This window comes from Catharus ustulatus, chromosome 2 (genome assembly GCF_009819885.2).
Source record: "Catharus ustulatus isolate bCatUst1 chromosome 2, bCatUst1.pri.v2, whole genome shotgun sequence".
Taxonomy (NCBI): Eukaryota; Metazoa; Chordata; class Aves; order Passeriformes; family Turdidae; genus Catharus; species Catharus ustulatus.
In genome coordinates this window covers 18,208,490-18,229,877 of record NC_046222.1, presented here as the reverse complement: position 1 = coordinate 18,229,877, position 21,388 = coordinate 18,208,490, and the positions used below count along the sequence as shown (strand labels likewise).

Genomic DNA, 21,388 nt, shown 5'->3' with positions numbered 1-21,388 from the left:
TTTTCTAGGTTCTCTGTTCTTCTAAATCTTCATAGAGGAAAGCTAAACGGAACTGTGACACCACTCACTTCAGAAAAATACATAACTCTGACAATAGACATTCTCACCAGATTCTGTATGTAGACAGTAAGGGGAGCTGAGCAACCACCAAAAGAAATCCAGAATGGATCCAGGTCCAAGGGGAGCCTGTAGGTCTCTTTGCCACTTACAGTAGGAGCTGAAGGACATCCAGCCTAAACTGAATCACCACCTAATTTTACTTATTCTAGACCTTATAATCTATTGCTTACATACTCAAAGGACTCAATCACTCATCAGAGCTACAATGCAACTTAGTCCCCCCATAGTCATTCATAGATTTCCCTTAAAAAACTGTGCCCAAAGTTCTACATTTTTAATCTGAATTACAGCACATAACTGGATAACAATGCCTTAGCTTGTCCTCCACCTCTTGCTAGAGTGTTAAGATGCCTCATGGCTGCCTCTGTTAACAGATACTCAGGGAAAGCCATGGAGTGAGGACTGAGGGAACCTTGTGAAGCAGCCCCAGAAGACGGCAATAGCGGCAGCTCCAGGCATCTCACAGAGGAGTTGCACATGAAACCAAGCTCTAAGCGTCCCATGCCCATTCTGCTGGTGTTTACATGGACACTGAGGGTCTAGGAGGGTGCCTTTCCTGCTTTCTGATGAGCTGTCATCAACTTATCACTTCCTATGAGATAAACCCCGTATGAGTATCTGCTACTGCCCATGTCTGCATACCAGCTTGCTCCTTGCCTCGGAGCAAATGTCTCTGACAGGAAGGACCAGTTGTAGAGACTGAAGGCTGATTTGCTGAACTTCTGCCAAGTCCTGAATTTTCTTCAATTTCTTAGCTACCATGCAGACACCCTGGAGGATGGGGAAAGATACATTCCCTTTTCTTCTATGAGGTCATAGGAGTCACAGCCAGTAATGTCATAGTCATCTACAAAACCATTCTAGTGTCCGGGGTATGCAGGCCATGGTGTGAGAGTCTCCATCCTCCACTGTCTCTTACTCTTCTCATACTCTTATTGCAAGAAGCAGAGAAGCAAAGAAACCAGTCCCTGGGCTTTGCCTCCTCTGGGGACATCAGGAAAACCATAGTTCACCTCGGGCATCCTTGGACAAGTTGCACCCATCAGTCTTCAGCACTGTTTCACATCATCCAACACAAATGAGGACCAGGTCTCGTAGAGACAGCAATCCACACCTTGAGGATTTAAGTGATTGTGTGTTTGTTCCTGGAGAGCCAGGAACAGTGAATGCTTGTGTTCAATTTCAATTCAAGTTCAATGATTTCTTTTTGCAGAACTGTGAGGCTTCAAATTTTCACCGTCTCCACTCAAGAGAGAACGTAAAATGGCCTCAACAGGTGCAACAAAGAAGCACTTCAAAATCCTCTCAAAACTCAACAGACACAAAGTAAATACATTCAATAAATATTTTATTTTGACACATAGTACATATTTGCACTTTAAGAAAATACCATAGCCAAAGGGATGTTTACTAAGATATTCACAAAAAAAAAAAAAAAAAAAAGGATAAAATTGCAATTTTCCTGAGCAGAAATATTTTTGTACTTAGAATAATTTTATATCATTCATTGAGTACCATTTATGTGTTCTGTACTACTGAGAATGTACAGCCAGCCCTAGGATAAATATTTTCCGAGTCATCCAAGTGATTTGGAGATGATGACCTACTGACTGTCAGTAGTTATTAGGTGCTTTTGACGGTGTTACCTGTCTTGTGCAGTCCATAGGGGCTCCCTATGTAAGCCCATGCAGTCACTGAGAGACTTTCTGTTTACTTCAAGGGCTCTGTGTCAGGTCTGCAAGGTGCTTTAAGCTCTCTACAAGGAGACAGGAACCTTTCTGGAACAACAGATTGCTTTGGACTACAAGAGGTTGTTTACTGAGGATAATATAAAGTATTTTTAAATAGGTGACACTCACTGCTAAAACATAAACAGCTGAGGGAGTGGTAGTAGGGTAGTGCTACTTTCCAGTGAATTAAGAAGAAAAAACCAACAAACCACTTTGCTTCACACCACTTCAAACTGCTGCAGTCTTCACTCACACCTTATCCATGGAAACCTCAAGTAATCGTTGGCAGACCTTCAACATCCCAACAAGATTAGCAAGGAAAAAATATTACTCACCTTGCTCTCCTCTTTCTACTCAAATTTAAAAGAATGAGGGATGCCTTTTGTTATGAAACCCAACCTTGTGGGGATTCCAAGCTGGAGAGCACAAGTGCCAGAAAATATCAGAAAACTGTGGCTTAGCAAGAGAAATAGGGAGTGAGCGAAGGAACCATTCTGTTGATTTTGGAAGGAGTTGCAAAAGTTCCCCTGACTTCAGCTGGGCATCAGCCAGGCCCACTGAGCATAAAACTCCACTCAGCATCTCTTCTATCTTCCATACACAATACTGACAGGGGTCCTACAGACAAAATGTAATTGACTGTGGCACTCAGAGACCACCAAAAATTGCTTCTTTGTGGTAGAGTTTAGCCATGTGCAAAAAGTCAGCACAAACAGGACTATGAGGGACTTGGATGGTACATAAACCTTGTTTTGTTCCTCTGCATAATTGAATTCCACCCTTGGAGAATAAGCTAGGAAGTCTGCTTCTTGGTGGTTAGTTTTCTGTTACAACACATGATGGATGACTGTTTATAAAATATTTTCAAAGGCATGTATGTATTATACTAAAGAAAGGTGTTAGTCTGATAGCATTGGGGAATGAAACCTTATATTTAGCCAGAGATAAGAAATAATCCTTTAATACTTCCATAAAATCTCTGGTTGAAACAAAGACACAGCAGCATCCAATGCCTTCATCAGTCCCAGCACTAAAACTGTTTCCTAACAGCTTTTTACAGAGCCTAATACAGAGGACAAAGATCAACAGGATGCTATTATCCAGCACCATGTGCTGTGAAAGGCTAAATGCTGAAACAGTCTGTGCTAGCATCCTTGTTGTATTATCTCTGAATCCATGGATAGTGAGAAAATGAGGGCTTCTAAAAGAACACCTAAAGAAATTGACCTTCATCTTAGTATTATGTTAAAATACTACATCATACAAAAAGGAGTCCAAAAGTGGTCTAGGACAGTTACTGTATTGAAATTTTTGAATATTGTAGGATATTATTCCTCTCTTTTTTTTCCACACATACACACATGCCTGTTCAGCATAAAACTGATTAGCAAGTGATACACAAAATTTCTCGCAGCACACAGAAGTTTTGCAAAAGAAAGAAATTGGTTCCATTGTCAACATATGTATTTGGTTACTGCCACAAGGAAAGCAAGCTACCCCTACAGATCTCTGTGCAGGGGTAACAATCTGACAAAACCACACTCTGGACTATCTTCAGTGTCATTGTAAAAGCTCCGAATAAAGTTGGAGAACAAGAGGTCAAAGCAATATTTTAAATGAGAAGCTGTATTCTAACGAAAACAGCAACAAGATTTCACCAGCTAGGCCTTTTCTTGGGAAGGTGATGAATATTAACAGGGAAAGTAGCAACCACGCAATTTTCTAGCCAAAATCAAATACTACCCTTGCAGAAAGTGCATCATTATTCATGGTAACAGGAAAATGCCTAAAAAGTTTTTGGACCTTTTCATTAAGCCATTGCAGTTGATTATATAAAAACTACTTTTGAGGAAAGATTCTCTATCTATTACTAACCCTAAATCATAAAGGAGTATAAATGTGAACAAACTCATTTTTCCTTGATTAAAAGGAGGCTGCAGAGGCTGCGTTCAGCATAAAGAGGGATTCTGAAATAAGAAAAGTGAAAAAATAAATAAGTGGGAACAACAATGGACAATTTCCACCCAAGTGTGAGCAGGGTAAAAAAACAGTGCAGAGAGAAGATAGGGAAGTGAAGGTGGTGAAAACACATGAAACAGAGTTTCCCCCATATTCCTACTTGAATGTGTCTTGGAGGACAAGGGACGTTCTAGCCTTTCCTACCATGACAGAACAACTCAGCACAAAACACAACATATCAACAGTCAGCAAGACTTTTTCCCTTGAGGGGCAATGTTTATGATCAGAAATCAAACCAAGTTAATACAGAGGCAACATTTGCAAAAGAAGAACTACAAAAACACCCCTAGCATAGAACTACTTACTTCAGCAACAGAGTTTTGACATGCAGTGGCCCTTCCACTCTCATTTTCCTAAAAGGTACTTTTTAATAGGACTACAGACAGACTTGGCCTAACCTGAATGTTGAAGGAGAGGTCTTACTCTCTAGCCATTCTGCTAGCAGGGGCCATGCAAGCCCACAGCCTCCCAGGTATGTGCTGTACCCAGATGCTGAAACATTTAGAGGCAGTGATGTTCAAAGCAGCTCAGTGAGGCACCTGTGGAATGAGGCTTTTCCACCTAGCAGTGTTTTGAGGTCATTGCTGCCAGTTCATTTGGACTGGTGATAATCCAATCGAATTCAAGAATTCATTATCATAAAATATCTCAAATTGCTAAACTAGAAGATAGCTGAAGCGATTCTTGTCCTAGCTCCCAGCAAGTTTTTGTAATCATAACTGATGTCCAACAGTTTCAGTCCACATTTCTGTTTGTGTACACCATATCTTTATGGTGTCTTTGTTTTCCCTGCCCCATTTCAGAAACATGATAAAACATTCGGGAAATGGGTTTGCCTATTAAATGTTTGAATCCTTAGGGATAGATTCGGTTTTAATCATGCACTTTCCTATGTTGAAAGGCACAAAATTAGGAAAAACTGTTGTAATTTGGTCATGTTCAGCCCTGTGTGCATGGGAAGAGCCCCACAAACGTGATGGAGGAATGCATGTTTTGTGTAACTGAATTTACCCCTGGCAATAATCTGTACTCAGGCCTGCATGCTTACCCCATTTCCACGTATTTAGCCCTTTCTGCTTGTTAACTTGTGTGTACAATGGAGTTCAGTCCAGTATTCACTCTCTAAGTATATCAACAGGCAGGTGGAACTGTGAGGACCTTTTTTGTGTTGGTGGGCATTTACTTAGGTCAATGTACCTGCTGAGAAAGTGCTTTGCAACACATATTACAGCTCCACAATCCAGCCTCATGTAATCAGGTTCTGCCTGTATGAGGTTAGAGGCCTCCACGATGAAGCATTTCCATTCCCTGAAAAACAGCTGCATGTGGAATCAAGCAAGCAGATATTTTTACCCATACAATTTTCCTCTTGCCAGACAGCTGATTGGGTTTTATTTGCTTTTGGTTTGTTTGCATGTTTGTTTGTTTGTTTGTTTGTTTGTTTTTATGAGAATGTCCATAGGGAAATGTCATTTACACTTATTGTTTTTATTTTCTTGTTATGATAGCAAATTCAAACAATTCAATGAAGATAAACATTCTGCTTGGTATGTGTTGCAGAAGAAATATGAAAAATTTCTAATGAAATGTATTCATTTGAAATTGTAAGGTGAAGGGGTTCCTGTCAAGTCTGATGTAAAATACTAGGAGGATTTTTCCTTAAGGAAATAACACTTCCCACAGCAGTTAACACTCTGTGTGGTAAGGAAAGGAAACAGAAGAGGGTGCATGGTCACAGCTTCTGCTCCACTCATCCACACACGCCTGTTACACCTGCCTGTGTGCATACAAAAATGCTGAGATGCTAAATTATACCAATGCCAGCAGCAGGGCAGAGTTCAAGGACCCTGCATTGATTTACATGAATGTGATCCTTTCCAATAACTTCGTCAGGGTTTAGTACAGCACCCTTCTTACAATGGGTTCACACAGCATTGCTACTTTGTGTTTGAGTTTATGGGGGCAGCCAGGGAGAGGCTTCACCTTTCTGGAGAGTTCAGTATCTTAGCAGGCTTATTTGTGAAATAGTGAAAGCAAAGAGAGTGTTAGGTACACACACTCAGAAGCACAATGAGAAAAATATAAATAAAAATGATCATAAAGCTATATAAGCAAATGTTACACAAACTAAATCCCTCAATTCCTTCCATTAACAAAAAAATTGGTCTGTTGCACTGGCTGAATGAGAAATCTCAGACCAGGTATTCTGTCTAGCTGTTGCCATCTGTATTGCAAAAGAAGAAATCCTGGTATGTATTTATAAACTCATGATAGCAGGAGAAGATTCTGAGGTAGTGAATGAGCTCTATCACTGCTTTTCATGCTGTCAGATTTTGCTCACCAACTGTAAAATTTTGAAGCAAGAAGTGTGCTACAACACAAAGCTCCAGCTTTGCAAGAAAGATGAAGAAGTGACAGACCTTTGAAGCCAAAGTCACTTGTTTCTGGGCAGGTCTTTTTGGAAGAACCAAGATCATGCACAGGCTTAAGCTTCTATGTATGAACAATTCCCTTAAAGTCAACAGAATATATATAAATCTCCCTTTACCTGGGACCTAGGTTTGGATGTAAGGAGCTCTAGTACTTTTCAAAATAAGGCTTTAATATGTGCAGGAAAAGTGGAGTGGAAGCAACAATCATCTGGAAATTTAAAAATGAAAGGGAAAAAATTATTAATCTGAGTACTGCTGAGCATGCATGACTTGAGTTCTTCCCAGCTGGACTTCAACAGAGTCACAGATTTAAGGTTTCTTTATGAACACCCAGTTCATCACAGACCATAAATCTCATCATAGATCTCTGCATGCCTTTCATAAGACAAATTTTCAATTTGAAAAAAAATGGCTATGCAAACCACTGATTTTTCAAATTGCTGAAAGTTTTTTTAAAAAATTTTAAAAAAGGACAACAGATCATTTGTGTTAACCTGGACTGATTATTTTTCAAAAATTTTTGTTGAAGAAAATTGACACTGAAGGCCAGGAAAGTGCACTGAAAATGCTGTCTCAGGCTGGAGCATTTTAAAGGTTTTTTTTTTTTCCCCATTTGAAACATGAAAATGCTTAATTTCAAAAGCATTTGGAAATTTAAACTTGTGCATGCAAATATAGGTACTCCTACCTCTCCTTCCCTTCACAGACATAAAGATAAACCCCCAAACCAGCAATTGACAAAATTTATAATTTGAAAAGAAATCGTCTAGTATTATCAAACTCATTTTTTTGCTGATGGAGTTAAAACTTAAAATATGAAGCAGCTCCACCACTTACCTTTTACAAAATTATAAAGAGACACAGCATTACAAGCAGTGAAGGATGTAACTTCTAGCACTACAGAGATTTCAACACAAACAAGCACTTAAGCTAGAGCTGCAGACAATCAGAACAAGGGAAATGCACACCCACCACGGGTGTTTGAGGGTTAAACCAAGCAGGACTGGCAGACAGATAGTATGGAATTTCCCTGTTTTCTAGAGCAAAGTACCCTCCTTGCTGCAGCCCTTGGTACTGGGGAAAGCCACAAGAACCTGCTGACTTCAGGGAAAAGCCCCATTAAGAAGGCACGCAGGAAGGCACACCATATATTTCCAAAAGAGCTGGTTCTTACAGGCTGGCCTGCCAACAATTCTCATGTTGGAACAGGGAGGAGCAGGAGAAAGTGCCCTTCTTAAGTTTCACTTTCTTCTCCATTTGAACCTAGTGGGACAGAAACAATGCAATGTTCTGATTTAATTTCTTCTCACAAGTGCTCTCACCTGGATGCACGGAAGCAGTGCACAGCCTTGCTCCTGCTAGAATATTTACAATAGGTGTCTCTAGTCCAAGACATGAATTTTTATTCCTTCCTTCCTTTTTTTTTTTTCTCCTAGAAGGCCTCAAGATCCATCCAGTTTTGCTCCCCACCCCATATCTTTCTGTAAAGCTGAAAATTTTAATTCCAAAATCAATGCTTCTAAAAGGAAATGTTAGATGAGGTTCCCTGTCTTTGTGTTCCACTGGATTGGGTGCTTTTTTCTCTTTGACAGGAGCTGAGCCAGGACTTCTTCTTGGTGTCCACTATCTTCACTGTGTCACACAGTCACCACCTGAAAGAATAAAATTCTGATCCCTGCTTCTTTGAAGCCTCTCCCTTGTAGAGATGAACAAAATGTCTAATGCTACATCTGCAGTGCTCTGTATCGCCCTAGATATAACAAGTTAAGAGCCTTTGAGTAGTACAATAACTACCACATGCTCCTGTTATTCAGGGTCAAATGGTCACTTGCTTTGTTTACTTTACAAATGGCAGCAACACTGTGTGGCCAAAAAAAGCGTGCTGTGGTCTCAGAATGAGCATAACTCCAAGTGTGGCTGTGGGGCAGTGAGATGTGCATCTGGGAAGCTCACTAAGCTGCAAGCATTCATGCTCAGCCCTAATGGGTGCTGCTCTTTCACTTGAGTCACTGCAGGAACTTGCCTCTTGTCAAGCACAGACCCAGCAACATCAGCTATGCAGCGGCCCTACCAGGCTGAGAACTTTTTGCTCCTTGATTGTCCCCATTCTTCTAGACAGAGGTACATACATATTTGAGAGGTAGCTTTGAAGTCTCTGGTGGTACTCTGGAGGTTGAAGAAAGACACTAGAACAGAGCTGTAGTTTCTTTAAAGCACCAGGAACATTTATAGAAAAGGAACAGCAAACAAAAAAATAAATGCTTGAATAATACCAGAAACTGAGATAGGAAAAAGAGACCCTTGGGTGGAAGAGGAAGAAACCTACTTGATAGCATTAAAATGTAATAAGGAGCAAACAATCTAAAATTGAAATATGAGTTCCAATTACATTTTATGCTCAAAGCAGTTAAATATTATTGCAGTTTACTTGAGAATTAAAGTAGAATTGTAAAAACTGGAAGTGTGGCATTGAGGGAAAGTTGCTATGGTTTGGTCCAGCTTTTAACAGGGAGTTTGTCAGTAAGTGAAGCAATCCCAAGTTACTGGATGTGAATAACAGACCCACTGCTTTTGTGTGTCATTGACTATGAAAACTGATTTGCTTGCACTAGACTAGCTCAAAGGGCTACACAACATCAGGCAAGCAGGTCTGACCTGATTTACATATTTTGTGTATTGCAGTATACTTGTATAAAGACAAGGAAAATCTACTGAGTTTAGAGATTAGCAGACAATCGCTTCACTATTCTCGACATTGTATACTTCACGTACAATAGCATGGTTAGTTAATATATATTAGTTTAAAATATACCTAAATGTCTTGCAGGGTCAGACGGAGTTTTTTACAGAGATTATAGACTCAAATGGATGTGGATGTTCTGGCTAAGCCATTACTCATTCCTTCTGAAACAGGAAAAAATGGTAAATAGTTCCTCAAGGTGTAGTTATGTTTTTCTGAAAAAGGTAGGCACTATGAAAGAGAAATCTCAGAGGAGCAGAGAAAGAAATGGATGGAGCAAGGCACTGGAAGTTAGAAGCTCAGATTTGATTTTTGACTTTGCTGGTTCCATGCTGTGAGACTCCTGGTAGGTCATTTTACCTGTCTGTTCCCCTTCCTACTCTCGTGTCTAACTCGTCAAATGAAAGTGGTAGCAGTTCAGGGCAGAGGTTGCTTATAGGATCTAATGCTCTTAATGTCTGGCTCTGTTAAAGGGCTGCAGTTACTAATGCTCCTCTAGTAAAAAGAGGCATTGAACAAAAAAAGCCAAACAGTTGACAGGGGCAGTAGGAATTAGATGATTAGATGCACTAATATAGAAAGAGAACACTCAGAAGCAGAATCTCAAAATTATGAAGAAAATACCCTGATAATTTTAATGTTGTGAAAGAACAGGAGTAAGGAATAGGAACAAAGAAATATAGTCAGACTATAACTGTGCCTTCCTACAGAGAAACAAACAGAACAAGTTGGCCCTTTCTCTGACTTTTACAAACTTCTGTTGAGTTCTCAAGAAACTGAAAGTGGAGCTGAGGTGGGAACAATAACTTCCAAGAAGTGTGCTTCTTGAAGAATGGCTGTCCTGCACTGATCCTGTGGCTCTGTTCCTGCTCTGCAGTGAATATGCTGCAGCTTTAGTTCAGCTGAAATGCCTCCTCCCTTCACTGCTTGCACATAAATTGCTATTAATGTTACCATGTTATACAAGTGCATCGGGGAGGAAAATAGGCCCACTAATGCATTGTCCTGCTCCAGTGTTTTTTAACCTGGAGGATGCCACGCTATTCCATGGACTGTGGGTGGGCACAGGGCACAGGAAAGAAGCAACAGAGGTGGGACATGCTTCATAAGGCTGCATCTGCCTCACCCTTTCTTCTCCATGCTTCTCCCCAGGCTGTGTGCAAAGCTTAATGCAGATAAAGCATATGCTCCAGAGTTGCCTTATGGCCTTCCTTCCCTGCTCACATGACAACCGTCACTTGTAGTCAGCCATGGTAGCAGCTCAAAGGGATCCAGGGCCTGCAGGCTCAGGCTGCAGCTGGCTAGTCCAAGCTTCCTTTTTATTATCTGAATACATTTACAGTGGCCATGGAACACTCCTCTACCTCAGCCCAGAAGAGCTACCAGTGGACAGGTCAGTTCCACAGACAGCAGGTAGCTTCTGCCCTGGGCAGCAGAAGAGAGGATGGTTATTAAGGATTCAACTCAGTCCCCTCCCCAACACTACTGAGGCCCCAAAAGAAGGGAGTTTAAAAAAAAAAAAATCCCCATTACTATTATTTATATCAATGCTACTATTTTTCCTATTGTTATTAAATAAGAACAAAGTGAATGGAAATATTTTTTTCTTCTCTTGACAGAGCACAGACACATGCCTGCTTATGTCTTTTATGTTGTGCCATGGATTAATTAGGAGGGGACATGCAGTTGGGAGGGAGATACTCTGCTGCCAGTTGAGCACAAAGCAGGCAAACCCAGATGAACTCACACAAATGCCACGGACATGGAACTTGGAAGCCCCAAATCCTGCTGTGCACACAACTGAGCTCAGCTTTATCTGAGTTGAACTGCACTGACTTCAGCCAGGCTGGCTGTGCACAGCAGTCCCACGTGAGCCTGCCACAAGGAAGGGTCCGGGCATCACTCTCGAAAACTAACACCAGTTACACATGAGTGACTGAAAGGTCCCATCTGATGATACAAGTTTTTGCAGAAAAATCTAGAAGCATAACTTGTGAGGCGTTCTAAAATATTAATGAGTAAGCAACTTAAAAAGTTTCAGCACTTGCTTTCTTGCTGTCCCTTGAAAAATTACTCACAAGCACTTGCTAACACCTTAAAAGTCTCAATAACAGTGGCTGATGAAAGCCAGAAATATCTCCAAGTGGGCATAAAAAGAGTTTAATTTGTTTGAAATCATATACAGAAAAACAGAAACTCAGAAATATTTACTATCCTCTCCTTCTCCTCTTTGTGACTTCAGTGTTTGCAAAAGGTCCTGGATTGAAAACTCAAGAAAATACAGTTGTCTCTTTCACTATGACAGAATAAATCAAAGGCAGTGGGAATGCAAGCATTCTATTTTCTCAACATACCAGCATACCTCAGCTTACTCATCTCTCCTAAAGGGTGAAAAAATCCTCACACTTCTACAGACCTAATAGGTGGCCTGCCTTGCAACTAACTCACAAGCCATTTGTAACTGTACGAAGCAGACACAGAACACAATTGTTCTACTTAGGAGCACTGTATATCCATTTTGTACAACTGTAAAAAACTACATTACATGCAAGGTGTCCTTATCTTGGCCTCTTTTCTGAAATGGCCAGCAAAGGTATCAAGTGTAATAGACAGATCTGTTAACAACAAAATGAAACAACCTTTAAAATGAAGTTCATGTATGCTATCAAGTGCCTACATCACTTATATTGCTCAGTAATTACCTGCTTTGACAGGATTTTAGCAATGAAGAAGTATGAGAGGCTCCATGGTGTGGTGTTATTAATACAGGTAAAAGAATCCAGGGAACGAGGCACTAATAGCACTAATACTGACATGAAAGAAACTATACCATGTAAGTTTTAACTGTCTGGATTACGCCTCTTACTCTTACCAGCAACTGTTTATGCATACTGAAAAGATGCTGCTTACCCACTACTGCAAAGCACTTCACAATCTGGAAATGATAGGAGGAGGCTCTGCCAAAAAATTAGGCCAACCTTTTCATATATGACTAATGAAATGTGTGTGCCTTCACTTGCCAGTGTCCCAGCCTCTGACACCTGATGTGCACCTGACTTCCAGTGGAGAGATGGTCAGCTCTGCCTTCTTAGCATTGAAAATTAAATACTGAAGTAGAATGCGTCAATTACAAGAATGCTGTTATTTTTATATTATTCAGGCACTGAAAAACCCACCCTTGCTTGTTGTAACAAACAAGAGGGTGGGGCATTTGCAACACTTTTGTCACATCTTAAGAAAAAATGTGCAGGCTAATTTTAAATGCTTTCTCAGAAACATGGACATAATTTAATTTTCTAATATGAGCTGGTACTTTACCGCACTGTATTATTCAGACATAAGAAATATTATTTCATGGTTATTTAGCACAATTCTGCCATACTGAGAAAAGGGGTTGGGGAGTGAAAGAAGAGCACACAAGCCATAGGAAGATGCTGAAATTAACCATATTACATTGGAAAAAAGCTCAGGACTGAGAACATATGCAACATCCTTGGATGTGTAAAGCCATCATGAAACACAAACATTGCTCTCCTATTGGAAAAAAAATTAGTACATTCCTATTGTCATCGTAACTATTATTTCTCAAGATTTTTTTTTAATATGACAATTGCTGACTGGAAGTCAGCATCCCACCTAGAGACACAAAAAATTAGTTATTCCTAACTCTAAGAATAAATGTCACGTGTCCTCCGCTTAAAAACCATGAGTGCCTCATGTTGCATATATTCAAGCCCTCGTGAACATTAATGCACAGGGTCAGTGTGCGTAGTATGCTTTCCACACTGTGTTTGAAGGGAGGGAAGCTTCTCCCAAAAAGTTAGACTACATTTCCGACACCCGTCAGCACAATCGCCATGCAGCCACGCAAAAGCTGCTGGCCTCACACTGTAGCTTTGTGCACATCAGCCCGTGAGCCACAGAAATTCTCAAATCAATTTCTCATCCATGTGTTTGGTACGATCCGCGAGGTGCAGGGCAGAGGGCCGGGCAGGACACGGAGCGTGGCGCGGACCCCGGCGTTACACCCGGCTAGTTCTGCCAGCAGAGCGGTCTCTATGGGAATCCGATGTGAAGCCGGCCGTGCTGTCGGTGCCGGCCCGGTGAGGGCCTCTCCGCCACGCCTGGGCGAGGATTCCTACGGCAGGGGGCACCGCCCGGAGCTCCGCCGCATCCCCGCGCGGCGCCGCCGCCTGCAGCCCCCGGCCGGCCCAGGGGGCAGCGCCGGCCCGGCCCGTCCGCCCGCGGGCCGCGGGGTGGCTGCCCGTGTTTACTGCCCCAGCGGGGGCTGCGCGGATGCGCTGCTGCCTCCCGCAACTCCTGGCTCGCCGTGCTGTGGCCTCTGAATGAAACTCGCCCAACTCGGCCGAGTAAGTTATCGGGGGGCTGCTCGGGGCCGGGCCGAGCCCGCACCCCGCTACCCCGCGGCGCTGCCCAAGACAGGGTAGTTTACTCTCGCGGCGCTGCCCGGGCGGCCAATGGACAGTGGCTGCCGGCGCTGTGGCCGGCACGGCTCCGCGCTGCCCCGGGCCGCCCCCGCTCCCTGCCCCGCTCCGGCACCGCCGCCGGGGGCTCCGCGAACCCCGCGAGGGGCAGCGCGGCGATCTTTGTGTGAGTGTGTGCGGGGAGTGTGAGCCGGCGGCTCCCTCGCGGGCCGCGGGTGTAACGGCAGCGCTGAGTGGCCGGCGGGCCCGTCGCTCAGCGCGCCGGCCAATGGCGGGGCGTCTTATATCGCGGGGAGTGTTGTGGCGCTGCCCGGGTTGCATGGCTCTGTGTGGAGCCGCGTTCCGCGGGCGCCGAGGCGGAGGGGCTGCGCTGCGAGCCGCGTCCGGCCCAGCGGCGCGGTGCGCACCCCGCCGAGGTGAGTGCCCCAGCCCGCCGACCCGCACCGGGCGGGCGGAGATGGGCAGCGGCAGGGTGGGAGAGAGGGAGAGATAGGCAGAGGGGTGCCCTCGCCCCACGCTTCACGCTCCGCGCCCCAGCGGCGGGGCAGCCCCCCGCGCCCCTCCTGCGGCGCTGGCGGACGGGAGGGAGGCGCGGAGCTTCCCCTGCCCGGCGCGGCGGCTGCCGCGGCTCCCAGTCACTTTTCCTCCCTCTTGCCAGCCCTGCCTTCGTTTTGAAAGTTTGGGCAGCGGAGGACGGGTGGGTTGGTGCCGCCAGCCCTCCGCCCGGCCGGGAGGGCAGGGGTGACCGGGGGTGTTTGACGGGGAGGGGGCCAAGTGGATCGCGGTACAGCGCAGGGCATTTAAAACACCAGCGAGCCGAGCCCGAGAGGCGGCGGGGGTAGGCCAGCCAGTGCCAGGCTGCGTTTGAAACCAGGCACCTCTCGCCGCCACAGAGAGAGGCAAGAGCAGCGGCGGAGAGAGGAAGGGGAAGGAGGGCGAGGAGGAGGAGGGATGGCCACCGGCCGCCGCTCGGTGCGTGCCTCCGGGGGGACTTGACAGGGAAATCGCGGCAGACAGAAACGAAACTTCATCCCGAGGGGCGGCGAGGCGCGGGGGAGAGTGCGCGGATCGGTATCGGCTGCCGCCGGCCTGGGGGGCTCCGCACCGCCGCCGCCGGGAGAAAGGGCGGGGGGGATATAAAACCGGAGAGGGGGAAGCAGCCGATCCAGCGGCCGCACGGGGAGCGGGAGGAAAAACCCCGGCGCCGACCCCGACAACAACAGCGGCGGCCGGGCTCGGCCGGAGAGTTGGGCTGTGCGTTTTCCGGTAGTCATCGGCGATGCACCCGGGGCGGCGGCGGCCCCGGTGGGCAGCGGGGGGGCGGGCGGCCGGCCCTGCCGGAGTTTCGCGTGGATGCGGGATTATGTTGTGTCAATAAGTTTAAGGTGGAGAGGGAGAAAGGGAGGGAGGAAGGCGGGCGGGGGCCGGGGGGAGGTGGCGGCAGGCCTCGGCCGCGCGAAGTCCTATTTCTGAAGGTAAGTTGTGACATTGGGTGGTCGCGATGACAGAAAACTTGGCGAGGGGCGCCTTGGGGAGGGGGCGGCCGCCTCGGGAGGGTCTCTCCCGGCCGCCGGGAGCCGGATGGGTGCTCGGCTGTTATTTGCTGCTGCGAGATCGGGTCGCTGGTAAATTACAGAAAGCAGCCCTCCTCCTCCTCCCCCCGCTCCCCGCCAGGCGCTTCGCTCTTCCTCCTCTCGGGTTTATTTGCAATGTATGAAACTTGCATGGCTGTGAGGAGAGCCGATCCAGTGTGGGTTTGCGAGGAGGAGGAGGACGGGGAAGGAAGGGTTGGAGGCAGGGGAGAAGGAGGCAGTCGCGTTAATCCCGGGCGCCGCACGGCAGCAGGTTTGCGTTAGGAATATCGGTGGCAGCCCGCTGCCGCCGCTGAATGAGGAAGGTAAAACGAAGCGATGCGAGAGCCGCCGAGGCGACATGCACGGCGGCGGGGCGAGAGGCACCGGCAGGCGGCTGCCCGCCCCCTCCCTCCCTGCCTGCTGCCTCCTCCCTCCCTCCCCGCCGGGGCGGGGAAGGACCGTGCCCGGGTCTCCCCCGCTCGCCGCCAGCCGAGCCGGGGGGCCGCGGGGCTTTAACCGTGTGCGGGGCGGATTCGCCACTTTTTCCGGGGGAGGCCCGCGGTTAAAAGTTTTCTGCGGAGGTGAGTGTGTGCGGGGAGGCCGGGGCGCCGCCAGGCCGGCGGTGGTCACTCGGGCCTGGGGCGCCGAAACCATTGCCCGTCCTGCTGGTGACACGTCCAAGTCCCGCAGCCCGGCGGGGCGGCGGAGGGGCCCGGCTCGGCCGCCGGGGCAGGGACGGGGTGCCGGTCTCCATGTGGGCTCTCCCGGCGGCGGCACCTCCTCCCCGGTGGCAGCGGCGGCGGCAGCAGCGGGATCATCGCCCGGGCCCGCGGGGAGGAGGAGGGGAGCAGCAGGGAGGTGTTTGCTGCCAGCCTGCCTCGCCGGAGCCCGCCGGGGAGGGCAGCTGGGAGGGCCGGGGAGCCCCCCGCGCCGCCGCCCCTTCCCTGCGCGCCCGCCCGCCCCCAAAGGTGTTGTGCAGACTTTTCCCCCGGGAGGGTGAGATTTATGCGCTGCATTATTGCTCCTCTCCTCCCCCCTCAAAGCAAGATGGACTCTCTCGTCTCTCTCTCTCACTCACTCTCTCCCTCTCTCTCGTTCTCTCCCCCTCTCCCTGTGTCTTGTCAGCCTTCAAGATCGACATTTTGTAACTAGGATGCAAACTTGATGGTGACCGGGGGCGGGGGGCGCGGGGGGGGAGACGGGAAAACCTTGGGTCACGGCGGTCTTTCTCCATATTTAATACCTTTTCTTTCCACCCCACCCCGGAGCCCGGATTCCGGTGGCCCTACACTTTGCACGGGCGGGGGTGGGCGGAGGGCGGGCGGCGGCTGCGAGCGGCGCTCCCCCCGCCTTGGCCGGGGGTCGCTCCCCGCGGGCTGCGGTGGCGGAGGGGCGGCCGCAGCACTCCGGGCGGCTCGGCTGGGCTCTGCCGGGGGGCAGCGGGCATTACCTGACACTGTGCTCCAGCCCTGCTGCCTTCGTCCGTCGCTCTGTCTCTTTCCCCGGGTGGATCCCGTACCTGCGGTCTGGCGGCTTGTTCTTGTTGTCAATTTCTGCGTTGTTTGCCTTATCCGCGCGCGGGGATTGATCGCTCACTTGTGTAAGTTCCCAGGGGTTATTGTTATGTATGCCTCCTTGCAGATGGTGGTCAACTTTCTGTCTTTTATTTTGATAATGCATGCGAGTGTTATCGTGTGTGGAAGTAATTACGTGATACATCCCTGTGTGTATGTGTGTGTGTCTGTGCGTGCTCATAAACATGCATCAGTGAGGGAGAGAAAAAATAACCCACCCCGCTGATGCACACTCAGATGATTTGCTCCATTTGCCCACTCCTAATGCCCTCTAAAGACACGGTGCATCTTTTGTTTGCTCCTTACAGTTTCCTGCGACTGTCATCTTGTTTTAATGACAACTTAGCTGGGATGGGGGTGAGGAGGAAGCAAGTTTCAAGTTTTGGGATCTCTCGTCTTGTTGGCGATGTGGTGAGTTGCAATATTGTAAAATCATGGTGTGCTGATGATGTGCCTTTATCTGATACTTTATAGGTCACTATCACATGACAAAGGCTTTGAGACAGCCTCATCTTCGTCTGTCTGCAATTTCCATTTGCCTTCCTGGGTAAGTATGTAAACTGTACAGATGAAATAAGAACTTGGTTGTTGTTGATAAGATAGAGGTCCTCGTGCTGCCACTTTTCATGAGGAAGATGCTTGTTCTGGTTTTAGCACCTCAGAAAACATGTATTCTCCAGGTGCTAATAGCTACTGCTAGAATACAAAGTTTGTATGTAGAGGTGCCTCCAAGTAATTTGGAATTAAAAGGCTATGCATATTCAGAGCTCTCTTATTTTTTTATTCTAGTGTTTTTCTTTCTCCGTAAACCTTGTAAAGATAATCAGCTGATTGACTAAGGGCAAAAGTTTTAAACCAAAGTAACATTAGAATATGCAAAGTGCAACACAGGTCGAAAATCTAATGAGCGTGTAAAGTCCTTTTAAAATTCAGTGGTAGAAAAGTACGAGAATGTAAACTGAATAGGTAATTAGAAAACTCTGGAGGTCAAGAATCACTGAGAAGTTTAGCAGAACTGTAATGCTGCTGCAACAGGAGTTCATTCAGTTTTAACATGTAAACTGAGAGCTAATTAGAATTCCATTCATGCCCATTCTGTGTTACTGTTTTTTCTTTTGGCATTGATGAATGCAGATACCAATCAATTTGAAATATGTATCTTAGTGACTAATTTGCTAGTATTCCTAAGCTTTCAGGTGCACAACAATGTGTTTTTTTCAATCTGCATGCTGGGAAAAGTTAAGATAACTTTTGACGGGTTTGACACCTTTTAAGCTGAAGTGGAAGTGGTAGTTTAAAGAAGAGGTTTTAAATTTTTGGGGCAACATTTATAGATGACATAAAATGAGTGGCACTTGGAGACTTCTCGTATCGTCCCCCTTGGTGTCACTGACCTGCATTTGGCCCAAAATTGGTACTGTTCTGCACATAATTAAAAACAAGGCAAGATGTGTATTTGGGGTAAGTGTAGTACTCATAAATGTAAATGATTAATAACATGCTTGTGACTTTTTGCAGGCAGTGTATAGCAGACATAGGGTAAGTGATGGTCCCAAACATGCTGACTTGAAAGGGGGCTGTTGAGGGCAGCTGTTCTGGTGTGATATTATGACCACATTGTGTTAAGACTGGAACAACCACTGTGGGCAGTCGGTTTGAAGGGAGAATTCTTCTGTTCTCCAGTTCCTGCAGATTTGCACCCAAATTTTAGGTTTTCGGATTTTGTGTGCAGTGTAGTTGGTATGCGCAGGTCTCAGAGTAGGAACACAGAGTTCAGTTACTGGATTTTTTTATGGCAGACTAGTTGCATAGGAGAATACTGCTTTTGGTTTTATAGCATTACTGACAAGGATTGTGTTCTGTGAAAAGTAATTGATGCAACAACTTTTTCCAAGTAGAAATGCATCTGGAAATTCAGAGCTCGCAGATAGGCTTCAAAATGTTGATCAGGGCTGAATACAAATGTACTGATTTCTGAACTTAATTTTCTATGTTTTCTGTGAAGAGTCACACAAGAGTGCTGTAAGTGCTACGGACACCTTGTTTATTTCAAGTAATATAAAGGAAACTGAACAAGAATAGTTCAGAGACCTTGACTCAGGTCTTGAGTCATTATCTGGTTTTAGTTTTGTTATGAAGTCTTTTGGATGCGTGGAATGTTGATCTGGCAGTGAAGTGGTGATCATAATCTTCCCACACTTGGAGAGGAGTGGACCTTGGTTTTGTGCATAGTGCTGAATGTATATTTCACCTGATGTTGAACTGGCTTGAACAAAGGAAAGGCTAGGGTATCTTTTTATGAAAAAGGCTTAATAGGAGCTGTAGAGGAAGAGAAGAAATAAATTTCCTTGTAACTTAAAAAAAGGCAATGAAAATAATGCTCCTAGTTAAGGTGAGAATTGAGATTTTGTTAGATTTGTCCAAGACTAGAAATCTTACTTTAGGGAGCTTTTATTTTGGTAAAAGGGAATTTTTCGTTTATTACACAGTTCTCGCTAAAGTAACTGTTAATGAATGGCTTTTAGTCATTCAGTCTTGACGTACAGGAGTTCTGGTTTGCTTGGTGAGTGCCAGTGCAGGGCTGGTGTGTCACAAGATAGAAGGTGATGAGCTGCTTAGCAAGAGGCCTTGTGGATGCTTCAAAAATTGGCCCAAGCTCTCAAAAGTTTGTTGCACACTACTGTCCTTCTTGGCACAGCAAGCTGATAAACCATGTCAAGCAGGCATGTAATTTAACAGAAACATTGCTGGTTTCTGTATGAAGGTAAAGTCGGAATATTTAAGAAGCTTGCCCTTGACACTCTGGAGTTTTTTGGGGGCTGCTTGCTGTAAGCTCATTGCCTGCAGAACTTCCATTGGCTTCAGCAGGAGATTTATTTAGGAAAGGAGTGTAGGAGTGATGGTGAGAGGAATTTGTCCATGTTTATTTTTCCCTTCAAGGAAGAAAACCTTTCTCTTTCATAGCTGTTGTGTGAATAATTAAAGATATTAAATGTCAGTTTTCCACATAAAATATCAGAGGTAATCATGCCATTATTTTATAACTAATGTTTTTCCTCTTCATCCGGAATGCTCTTAATACACTTCGTTCGGAAATTAGTGGTTCCGTAGCTGGCGATCCTGTAAGCATGGAATATCTTGGAGCAGATGACAAGTCTTGTTAAATTCACTGGTATGACTGCTCGCATCCAGAGCTCAAAGTTCTTCCAGGTTGCTGCTGCTCATGGGCTGAGGATGCGCAGTGTCTCTGGAGCTCATGAACATGGCGTTAGGCAGGGCAGTCTTCTGGCACAGAGCTGGGGAAGGAGTGGTGTGAAGAGAGGAGCTCTTGGCTGAGTGAGCTGGGACGAGGTACTCTTCCACCACACGTGGAGAAGGTGCAGGTAAGGTCAGTGAGACCTGTGGTGTCCAGGGCTCTGTGAGGTTTGTAAAAACACCTACAGTGAAATTGAGACACCTGGGAGGGGAGACTCTGCTTCTCTTTCAACAGTGCACGGCTTGTGCAGTGTTCAGATACCCCTCTTTATCTGAAGGCAGTTCTTTGGTGGAGGAAGGTAATATAACTGAAGCTCTCATTTTAATTTTTGACTGTGCTGCAGGCTGTCTCTGAGCTCTAGCAGGTGATGTGGTCAAAACCAGAAGTAGCTTTCCATATTTTGGACCGAAGTCACACTTCCCTGTTGTGGGGATGGCCTGCTGTGGCCACTAGTGGAATCAGCAGTGCAGCTTTGACCTGCTGTTGGCTTCCAAGCTCTTTACTTTTAGAAACATAGCCATGTGTCTCTTGCCCACTTCTAAATGGAGAGTGACAGTACTTCCTTATATCATTAAATCTTATGGTGACCATATATTGGGACAGTTTTCATGAGTGATTTAAGTTTTTCAAAGCAGTATAGATGGTGTTGTAGTTTATAGTAAACTTAATAATTTGTATTTTCATTACTACTTAAGGGTCTATAAAGCTGGATCAAACTTTCATGTATTTCAAAGTACTCTTGAGAGGAAATAGGTTAAAGTCATGCTTCTAACTTCTATAGTATGAAGTTTATTTCTTTTCCTTCTACCATGTTTCTCCCTTTTCTGGGGTATTATTGCCAGAAGCATTTTCATTCTGTTGCATGTCAAAAGATTATTAGGACTTACTTCCTTTTTATTATTTTGTTGTTTGGTTGGGTTTTTTTTAAGATCAGTAATGATACAGTGTTTCTGTCTGACTGTAGTGGGGGAGTGAGTGTGGTCCTGGTGGACATGGGAATTTCATAAAGGACTCCTACAGCTGTCACCTCTCTTGATAGTTTCAGAAGGGGTAAGGTCTGAACCAGCCTAAGGATTACTCCAAATTCAAGAATGGCTTGATGGACTGCTGTTTTGCATTGCTTGAAAAAGAAAAAAAACACGTACTATTTTCTCAGTAATAGTGATATTATTAATAATTGCCAGTTTTTGGCCTTGCCTTACTTATGTACTTTTGTCTTGTCTGGTGAAATACACAAGCCATACTGTAGTCACACACCTCAAGATCAGGAACAATAATTTTTTCCCAGTTTTAGGCATCTGAGATGAAAAGCTGTGAAGGAGCGTAGGCTTGCCTGCAGTCACTTAGCAGGTTAGCATTAGCAGGGAATGCAATAAAATCTCCATCTGACTCCTTAGTTTTGTGTCTGTTCTCTTGTTGTATGCTACTGCTCTGAAGCTTTCCTGGTAAGTGCTTGTCTTGATATGGGAATAGTCTCACTGAATTCTGTGCCACTTGG

General features: G+C 45.7%; 1 protein-coding gene across 4 annotated transcripts in view; it reads left to right on the top strand.

Annotated features, from left to right (window-relative positions):
* The first annotated feature begins 15,151 nt into the window (after positions 1-15,151).
* The window catches only part of BBX (BBX high mobility group box domain containing), a 144,283-nt gene continuing 138,046 nt past the window's right edge, over positions 15,152-21,388 (top strand). For 3 of the 4 annotated variants that reach the window (XM_033053609.2, XM_033053607.2, XM_033053606.2), the window contains exons 1-2: positions 15,152-15,641; positions 17,109-17,181. The gene's annotated coding sequence lies outside the window, so the exon portion shown is untranslated. Of the gene's footprint in view, positions 15,642-16,477; positions 16,661-17,108; positions 17,182-21,388 lie in introns of those variants that run through there. The other variant, XM_033053610.2, reaches the window with a different exon arrangement.